Consider the following 10,582-nt stretch of genomic DNA (forward strand, 5'->3'; position numbering starts at 1 on the left):
TGCAGAAGAGCAGATATTAGCAGGTGTGTGAACGTGTATGTCTTTAATTAATGCATTTTCATTCATTCAAAAAGGAGAAGAATGCCAAATTTACTTTAAAGGTGGCATTGTGATATGTTAAAGTTCCATTCTTAGACTTTTGCTGCTGTTGCTGTTCCTTTAGTATTCACCAAAGAGTACCGTCCTGTCACTTATCCAAGTTAGAAATCTAGAAGCAATCCTAGGATTCTCATTATAGGGTCCCCTACCTTCATGCTCCCCGCTCAATAAGTAACAAATTCTTGGCTCTCCTATATAGGAAAGCTCTCTCCAATGTACGCCTGCTCTGTAACTCTCTGGGTCCAGCATCTCTGCCTCAGCCTCCCATTCAAGTCACTTCTAGTTCATTCTGTGCAGGGCCATTTTTAAACCTTCCTCAGTCCTAGGCAATTGCCCTTTTAGAAGCTTTACCCTAAATGTTATCAAATGCATTAATATGTGCCCAAGTCACATATCCAATATAATTTATAGATAACTATATGAAAGCTGAGTAACATTGCTGTTGTAGTAATATTAGTTGAAAAAATTAATTACACAAGTTTTGATCTCAATTTTGCAGATTTTTTTTTTCATACCCTGGAGCCATTTTTTTCAGGTGTCAAACAATTTTCTAAGTCCTTCTCAAACTCCTAGTCCCTAGTGAGTGTGCTTTTACTGTCACAGGGTTGAACAGCTCAGACAGCAAGATGTCTGAAGATGAAGACCATCACATGGATGAGTAAATCAGATACGTGGAAGATGGAATGCAAAGTGTTTGTAGAAAAAAATATACAAATCAAGGAAGAAATTGCAGTGTCAATTAATATGATGTATATCAGATGATAGTATTAAAAAGCCAGGTTAAAATAAAATAACTTAATAGTGTACATATTTGTCAGATTGTTCACTAGTGATATACTGCTCAGTGTAAGGTGAGAACCACAGATATTATCTTCTGGAAAAAAACCCTTTAAGCCCTAACAGATTCAGTTTATAAATTTCCTCTCTAATAAATGAGGAATAAAATAATTTACAATAAATTAATTATTTCCTCTTCTGAAGGTACTAATACTACAAATTCAGTCAGAAGATGGATCAAGTTTTTCGTACATTTCTCTCATTTCACATTTTTTAAATAAATGAGACTATATTTTGTCTAATGACTACCAGAACAACTATCTGGAAACTGTGCCTTCATTATATGTGAGACAGTATTTTAGGAGATATAGATGTATATTTAGATGGAGATATAAATACATAGCACATATACACAATATTTAATAAGACACAGGAAATGTGGGATAGCTCCAGACTGCTACACCCTATGTTCTGAGCTGCTCCGAAATGCAGTTCCTTTTTTTTTTTTCTTAACATCTTTATTGGAGTATAATTGCTTTACAATAGTGTGTTAGTTTCTGCTTTATAACAAAGTGAATCAGTTATACATATACACGTTCCCATATCACTTCCCTCTTGCGTCTCCCTCCCTCCCACCCTCCCTATCCCACCCCTCTAGGTGGTCACAAAGCACCCAGCTGATCTCCCTGTGCTATGTGGCTGCTTCCCACTAGCTATCTGTTCTAATGGGAGTTCTCTGGGCACAAAGAGCAGTATTTTCTGTAATGAGATTAGAAGAAAGGATTTGCTAATAATTGCTTCCATAGCAACTAAAAATCTTGGAATCCCACCTTTCAGCATTTTGAAAATCTTAAAGGGGATGTTGTCAGTAACAGAAAAATTGAAGAATGATAATGTATTCAAATTACTCATTCTTTAAATTCATCTGCCCATTCGCCTTTTAAATTGATTCATGCTTCTCAGAAAATAAAATATGCTAATCCATATATCATTTTTCCACTGCGTAGAGCAACTATATCTAAAAAAAATACTATTTTACTTTCCTTTACTATATTCCTCCACAACTTGTGTTGTATTTTCACATCTTCTTTTCATTCTGCTAGTGAGATATATATACATATATGTATATATACATATATGTATATATACACATAATATTTAGATTTTAGATATTTGCATTATGCAGGGCAATCCATAAGATGGATAGATGCTTAATATTAATACCATTGAATACAATTTTCATAATTTTATACTTTAATTATTTTTGAAAGGGTAAAGCAAGGGTAAAGCAAATTCGAAATGAAAAAAGGTGACCAAGCTGGCATTTTTCATTTCAGACTTTATATTTGGACTACTCAGTGGGACAGATTATAATAACAGAATTTTGCTTTTGCAGGGAGGTCAATCTTTGCTTCTGCATTGCCTCATCTCTTTTAATCCCATCCAGTTTATTTTTCATCTCAGAAACTATATTTTTCATCTCTAGGAACTCAATTTGGGTTATTTTTATATCCTCTATATGTCTATTTAAGATGTTGATGCTTTCCTTTAACCTTTTTGAACCTATGAAAATTAGTTATAATAACTGTTTGAATGTCTTTGTTTACTGATTGTACCATTTTTCAGTGTCTTTTCATTAATTAATTTTTCTCCTTGTTATGGGTTATATTTTCCTTTGTCTTTGCATCCCTGGTAATTCTAGATTGCATGTCAGATATTGTGAATTTTACTTTACTGGTTGCAGGGCGTTTTTGTATTTTTTTAAATATTTGTAACTTTGCTCAAAGAGGTAGTTAAGAAATAGTTTGATCATTTGGAGGCTTCCTTGTAAGCCTTATTAGGCTGCAACTGAAACAATTTAGTCTAGGGCTAATTTGGTCCCACTACTAAGGCTATACCCATTGAATACTCTGTGTATTGAATACTCTACTTGATGCTGCATGTATTAAATTATATCAAAACATATTTGTATAATCTTAAAGCAATAAATGCAACACATAAAAATATAAAAAAAATTTTAAAATTAACTTTTATTAAATAAAACAAAAATGTTTTCTTCTAGTAACTGTAGTATTTTAACATATTTAAATACTGTATCCCTATGAAATTCATTTTGTTAATAAATATGAAAAGAGAATCCACCTTTATTTTTTACAGGTGACCAGGGACTTGTTCAAACACCAACATTTAACTGTATTACATAAAACATTATGCCACTGGTTTTTATGGGTTTTCATTATAATTAACAGCTTTATACAACCGTTGTCTTGTGCTGTTTGTTGTTCAATGTCTAAAATTATTGTTTAATATATATATATTTTTACTTTTAGCAGTTTAAGCCAGGAGAGTAAATCCAGTTCCTATTACTCCATCCTGTCCAGAAGCACAGGTCTTAAGTGAAATTGAATACCAAAGAAACAGTTCCAAATTTTACAACGGATCTATCACTGGTTGTTAGCATATCTTCCCACACCCAAGACACCAAGATAACTTCTACTCACTGTTAAAGCTTTATGATGAGCAAAACTTCCACCACTGTGCTTCCTTAGCATGTGAGTATATTTTTAGTTTACTGGTTATATATATTCTCTAATTATCCATTATTTTGTCCTTCTTTTTGATTAGATATCGATATCCACATTTTCTTTTCTAATAGCTCACAGAAATTTCTCTCATTAACAACACCAATAGAAATCACAATAAAAATCGCCTTGGGGGACCAAATTTATATCACATTACCAAGTTTTTATTTTGCTCCCATAAAACTTCTGCAAAATACAACCACTATCTATCATCAGTATCATTAGAACAAAAACAAGGCATTCTAATCTCAAAAGCAAAATATTTTATTTAACTTAATAAGTTTCACATTATAAAAATTTTCTCATAGCATCATCCTTAATTCCTCAGTATTCACTAATATTGGGGGATTTTTCTTTCAGTTATTTGAGACTAAGGATGATTTTATTCATCTCTACAGCCTGGTACATATATGTACAGTGTTTGTCAAAAGGTGGATATTCAAAAAAAATCTTGACTAAATTATGGTAATTCATGTGATCAGTTCTGCAGTTCTTAAAACTTTAAATTACTTGTTAATTCTAAGAGAAAGTCAGATAATTTTTAGAAGGATTTCCAAACCATGCTAAAGTGTCAGCCTTCATTTCCTTGTCTGAGGGAAACAGGATAGAAATAGATGGTTTTAAAGTTCTCCAAGCTTCTGTGTCCTTTATACATCCACAATTTTAATCCTTATCATTTTCAAGATTTGCTAAATTATTTGAGGTGATCCATTCTCTTATTAAAGTTACATATTTTATGGCACATACTGAGCATATTAACAAATAACTTACTGATAAATGACAATGCCCATAACACCAGGTTAATCTGATTTCCATGAAATGAGCTGTAACTTCAAGAATATTAATTCATCTAATAAGGGTGATGATTTACATAATGTTGCCTAAAATATTTCTCTTGATTATTTAAGAGAGTTTTCCTAGGGGTAAATAGCTGGGAAGTCAATAGAAAAAAAATACAACCATGATTAATTTAATTCCAGTCTAAAGGACTCCATATATAATGTATTTGAGAAAACCAAGTCACTATTATAGATTCAGATAAATGGCTGTATATATGAGATATTTTTAATGTAACCCAAATTATAAGAAATAGTTTTTTGGTATAGAAGCAACCACTCTTTTACCTAAAGGAAAATATAAAATCTGAGTTCATTGTAAATTTGCCTCATTGCCCTCTGTTAGTTTGTGCCTGCCCCATCCTTAGGGGCCCAGTTAAGGACTATTGTATCATCCATACATCAGAAGAGAATGTCTGTGTTCTATGTTGATAGTCAGTCTAAACAAATATTTATACAGTTGAGATCAGAGATATAAAATGTCAGTTCCAAATCCACCCATGATGGCACATATATCAGACAGATGACAAAGGTTATAAAGGCCTGTGAAATACTTGAATCGTATTTTGCAACCCTTGAAAGAATTCAAGTCGGAGATTAGCAGAAACCAGGCTCAGTTCTGTCCATAATCCCCTTTATCTGTCTTCTAGCCAACAAAATGAAAACCTGAAGCCAAGCTGACAAATAGAGTGTGAAGGGCCTTCTACTGCATTTAAGAAAAAACTGAGACTTGCTATAGGTAAAAATTATCTTTTCTATTACTATTATTGTTGATGTTGTTGTTATTCATAGAAATAATGAAAAAAAACCTAAATAACATTATTCTGCTGGATTCTTTACTATATGTAACACAATAAATTAACTCGCTTCATATTACACTGGGCATATAACATGAAAACATGTGCAGAGAACAGAAATCAGTATCTGTAAAGACAAATTCCCCTGTGATAGAGAAATCTATTATTTTAAGTCCAGACAATTAGATCTATTAAAGTGTAAGAGTGTTTCAGTACAGTCTTGCTAAAAGTAAAGCTTAAAAGTAAATCGAAAAAAAAACTGGAAAACTGATGCCAGTTAGATACAAAATATAAGATTATGCTATGTATATGGGACAGGATAGAACTCTGAATGAGGTCACATGTAGGGAAAGCAATATTAGTGACAAATCAACTAATGTCCTTATTGAGCATAGACATTCCAAGAAGGGTGAAGAGTACTGTATAGATGTAAGACTCATAATATTCAAGTTAGTTGTAAAAGAAACAAGGTAAATGCTTTCAGTCAATACGATAGGCTGAACAGATATTGAGAATCCTTTCTTCCAATCTGAACACACAGTTTGTTATACTTGTGTTTTCTTTTATATGTTGCTTTTACATGTAGCAACATATAAAAAGCAAATGAACAAGCTTACAAAAAAGGGGGGGGGATCCCCAGTCTCAGGATTTAAGGGGAAAAAACAAATTCAACATTAGAATAGTGAGGAGGAGTTGAAACCAAGAAATTCAAGGGGGCCCTGGAAATAATAAGCCTTGTTTTTGAGGGCTGGCTTTAAATATTCGCTGTCTTATCAGAAAACAGGTAGATGCTGGAAAACAATAGAATAATATCTTCAAAGTACTGAGGACATATAGCTGTCCAAATTAAAATTCTACACCTCATTTTAAAAAACTACTCAAGAACAAGAAGTAAAGAAATTTTCATTCCTAGACAAAGAGGAATTACCACCCACAAACTGTAACAACAACAAATGACTAAAGCAGTGGCAGCAGCTGTTGGAATTGTCTGAAGGCATTAAAAAATATTCTGATGCCTAAAGCCAATACTTTGAGATTTTTTTTTTTAACCAAAGTGATCTAGGCGGTGTTTCAATAATGGGAGCTTTAAAAAGTTCTCACATAATTCTCATGTGTTTTAGGCAAGATTGGAGACCATTGTACAAAGAATGTTCTTCAGTAAGAAAGAAAATAAGCATAAAAAGAAGTAGGAAGGTGCACTGAACAGTGACCAGCAAAGAAATTTGTAATGTTGGAATGAATCTGAATAACGGTTGAGTGTAAAAAATAATAGCCAATGGGGGTATGTACAAAGTAAAACTAAAACACTAGATAATATACTGAAATACTGAAGATCAGATTTAAAATTTGAGGGGTCCATGAACCGCTTAGGAGGAAGATGAGATAATTAGTTTTAGACTTTTTAAAGTTAGAAATATATGTCAAATTTTTCAGAAAACACTAAAAATGAATACTTCATATATGATTCATAAAAAGGTAGACCATAAAAAGAGAATGAAAAATGTGTTTAAACGAAGTTAGTACTGGGAGGGATAAAACATAGAAAAATAAAGGAGAAATAGATCAATAATCACAATACATTTGATCACAGAGATAATAAAAATAAATTTAAAAATTCCAGTTTTTGCTGCTTACAAAAGACATATATAAACTATTTTTAAGATGCAATGCAATACTTCACTCGAAATAATTAATTATATACATGATAAATGATTTTCAAGATTACATATTTGGCATGATGACATGTATACAAATTTTTAAAACTCAAAGCAATCATGTATTTTTCATGGATTCATTTGCATATAGTAAAAACTTCAAGCATGGATTCAAAATATTTATATTAAATTCATGATACCAGTTATACCTAAGAAAAGGAAAAATGGGACTGAAATGAGAATAGAGAGGAGAGAAAAGAAATGTGTGTGTATCTGTGTGTTTGTGTGTGTGTGTGTGTGTGTGTGTGTGAACACATGTACAACAGTCAAATATGTGCTTCTTTCACAGCATGATTCACTGTATTCCATCACAATATTAATAAGATTTCATACGATATGGGCATCTCTGCAGAAATTAAAATTGTCACATGCTTATGTGTATTGGGCAATGAGCTCACCTTACTATTTCCATCCATTCTTCAATTAAAATCTAGAAATGTGAATGGGCTGTTAGAATTTAGTTAGTGAGCCAATTACCTTTACGGAACATGCTAGTTATGCATAGCTTTTCCTTGGCTTAATTATGTTTTAAAATAGCAGGCATTCATTTTACGTCTTTAATTGATGGCTATCACACACAATTAGTTTGAAATTTCTTATCAATATGCTTGAAATATATTTGGTTGAATCATTGGAGTAATCTTTTTTGAACTTACCCAAAAGTATGTGTTTAGCCTTCCTAAACACAGTGGCACATTTCCAAATACAAAGTAGTTGCATTAGAATTATTCCTAATATGAAGACATTCAATATTTGTGGAAACAAATTTTCTCTTGAAAACTTAGCTTCCAGATGGAAGAAAAATAGGGGTAGAAATGTATTTAAAGGCAAATTTGAAGATGAGAAATCAAAATTCACATTCCATAGTAAAAGAAAAAGGGTTAATAATTACAGAGAGAAAGGCAAATACAATGCAAAAATTATTGGAACATATTTTGCTCAATTACAAACAAACTTACATGGTAAGTTGTAGCTTCCATTATTGCACCAATTTGTAGCATATTTTAATATTTTCATTTTGAAATGAAAAATTTAAAAAGTCATCTATTGTTTTTATAGAAAGTATCTAGAGTGGTTGAAGTGAAATAACTTTCAGAAAATGTGTTAAAATGGGGCTACAAAAGACTTAGGAGGACATAAGCTTGGTTCTTATTATTGACAGTTTGCAAATCAGCCATGGGGATACACATTATTTCCAATTTAAAATGAATGATGATTCTATATATACATATATATGCATCTTATCATATTGATTATAAACCAAGTAAAATCTCATGAAATCTAAGTATGTTTGAAAAACTTAAACCTATTTTTATGTTTTTCCAAACACTAGAAAATGAAAGCAGTTTCTGTTGTTTGTCATTTTCTTTTGGACTCTCTTGGCTTCTGGAAAATGATTATGTCAAGATATTGGAGAAGTATTCATAGGAAGCAACAGAGGCCATGAGAATAGAGACCTACACTGCTTCCTCATTAGAAAAAATAAAATAAAGATTCCTGTCTATCCATTTCAAATTACACTCAGGGATGCTTATAATATAGAATTTGAAAGTTGAATACATACTAGTTGTCAAGTAGTCAGCCCCATTGATTACTCATGCATTCCCTCCTAAGTATGTTGTTCTTAGAATTCAGAGGGGTCCTTTAATCACACCCCCCATCTTGACCACTCACATCTCCAGATTTTCCTACTTCACGGCATATTGGTGTTTAATTTATTAAACAAATATTTGTTGAACAATTACTATGCATGCTAAGCAGTGGGGATCAAAGATGAATGAATATTCATTTGTCTTTAAGGAGACACAGTCTACTGGAGAGAGGCAGAACTGTGAACAGATGACTGCATAAAGAGGCAAAGTCAAGTCTTATTTATTCAGAGGAAGAAGTCCCCGTGATCAAGCAACAAGTAAAATCATTTCATTGTGCAAGACATGGATTTGTGATTGAAAATGCACAAGCATATTTATCTTATTATCCATCATAGATGATCACCTATTATAATCAGTGAGATTTCTTAATGGCACAGCATCTAGAGGAAGACGTCATGCATGAACCTGTCATATTCAGAAAGTAAGGAAGTGGCACAGTGGGAACAATTCAGGAAAGTAAATAAACATGACAGTAGATTTAAAATCTACTTTAACTGTTCTTACTATTATTAATCTATTTGGGCAAGTAGTAGTTTTCATTGATGTTAGCATTTTTTCATCCATGACTTGAAATCAGACATTAAATATTAATATTATAAAAAAATGTTACTAATTGAATTCATTCACAAATTTATAAAAATAGATCAGCACCAGAGACCTATTTATTGGAAACAAAGTAGGTAGAACAATTAAACTCATTTATAGTTCCTTCTCAACCAAAGTGGACAGAAGTTTTATATGTAGAGGTCAATCCTGGGCCAGAGGCTACTTAGTATTTTCATCAAGTCTAGGATGATAGAAAAGCATGTGGATTTAGTAATTTACAGTTCTCTTTAGTTGATAAGACTGATTAATACTTTGTCAAGATCAAAATTCAACATGACCATAATATGACCTTGACAAATTGGAGAAGTGGTTTAAAACAATGCAATTTAATAAGTCTAAGGGTCAGATGTGGGCTTTAAAGGGATTGGGAAGGAAATGGAAATTATAATAATGTAGGTGATACCATGCCAGTGAGAATGCATTTGTGTGTGTAATATAATATGTAACAAATAATATTGAGTATGACTTGAGTCAAGAATATAGCAATAGCTTTTATTTTTTTTCTCTCTCTCACCATGGCATAGTGCTTACTCACTCACAAATATTTCTAATACATTTCATCAAAATTTCATCATTAAATCCTGTATCCCTGCTGATAAAATTAAAAGTAATTCTAAGATATATAAATGAAGAGAAGGGTATAAAGGTACAAATAAGTGGGTGAATATTAATGAAATTACTTTGTATTGTGCTTTACAAATACGATTTATGCATTTATCTTGTTACTAACACATTCGTTCATTCATTCATTCATCAATCATTACATATTTATAGAACTTCTACTATGTCCCAGGCACTGCATTAGGTGCTGGTAATACAAGGTGTGGAAAAGCAAGCATTGTCCATATTTCTTAGAGCCTGCAGTCTAAAGAATAATTACTAATTGTAGTAAATATAGACAGGGTACTATGAGCCATGGAACAGGGAGCCTTTCTCACCTGGAAGGATGAGGAAAGGCATCCCTTGTGAAATGTCTTCTTAACTGATGTATGAGGGTAGGTAGCCTAAGGGGACAAGGGAGTAAAGGAGTAAGTATTTCTTGCAAAGGGGAAAGCAAGTATTAAGAATTTGAGCTTCAAAAAAGGAATGCTTCACGTTGATATTACAGTCTCAACAAATACAATTAAATTTCTGGTTGTTAATACATTGCATAAAAGTGGAGGAGTGGATTTCTGCCAAAATTAGGGCATATAGTTAGGATTAGAAGTGTGCTCTGTGATATCAGTGACTTTAACATTGCAGTGAGACTGGGAGGAAAAAACGTACAAAGAGGCTATCCTCTGGACCCAATGGCACTGATGTACATCAAGGCTTTTGCTGAAGTAGAAAATCTGCTATTGATATTGAGGTGCTCTTGAATGAAACAATGACTTCAAATAAGAGTTCCAAACTGAAACTCAGAAAGACCACCAATCTGACATGACTTAAATTTGAACTGCTTCTCAGATAGGCGATTTATACTTTGGGGTAAATGGAAACTGGGCTTGGTTTCACTAATGATATCAATGACATTTTGCT

General features: G+C 32.4%; 1 long non-coding RNA gene across 1 annotated transcript in view; it reads left to right on the forward strand.

Moving 5' to 3' along the window:
- The window catches only part of LOC309799860, a 51,411-nt gene extending 48,191 nt beyond the window's left edge, over positions 1–3,220 (forward strand). Inside the window, exon 6 of the long non-coding RNA XR_014293365.1 lies at positions 3,207–3,220. This is a non-coding gene — a long non-coding RNA (uncharacterized lncRNA). The remainder of the gene's footprint in view (positions 1–3,206) is intronic.
- Positions 3,221–10,582: the final 7,362 nt, after the last annotated feature.

This window comes from Mesoplodon mirus (assembly GCF_964341445.2).
Source record: "Mesoplodon mirus genome assembly, chromosome: 3".
Lineage (NCBI taxonomy): Eukaryota > Metazoa > Chordata > Mammalia > Artiodactyla > Ziphiidae > Mesoplodon > Mesoplodon mirus.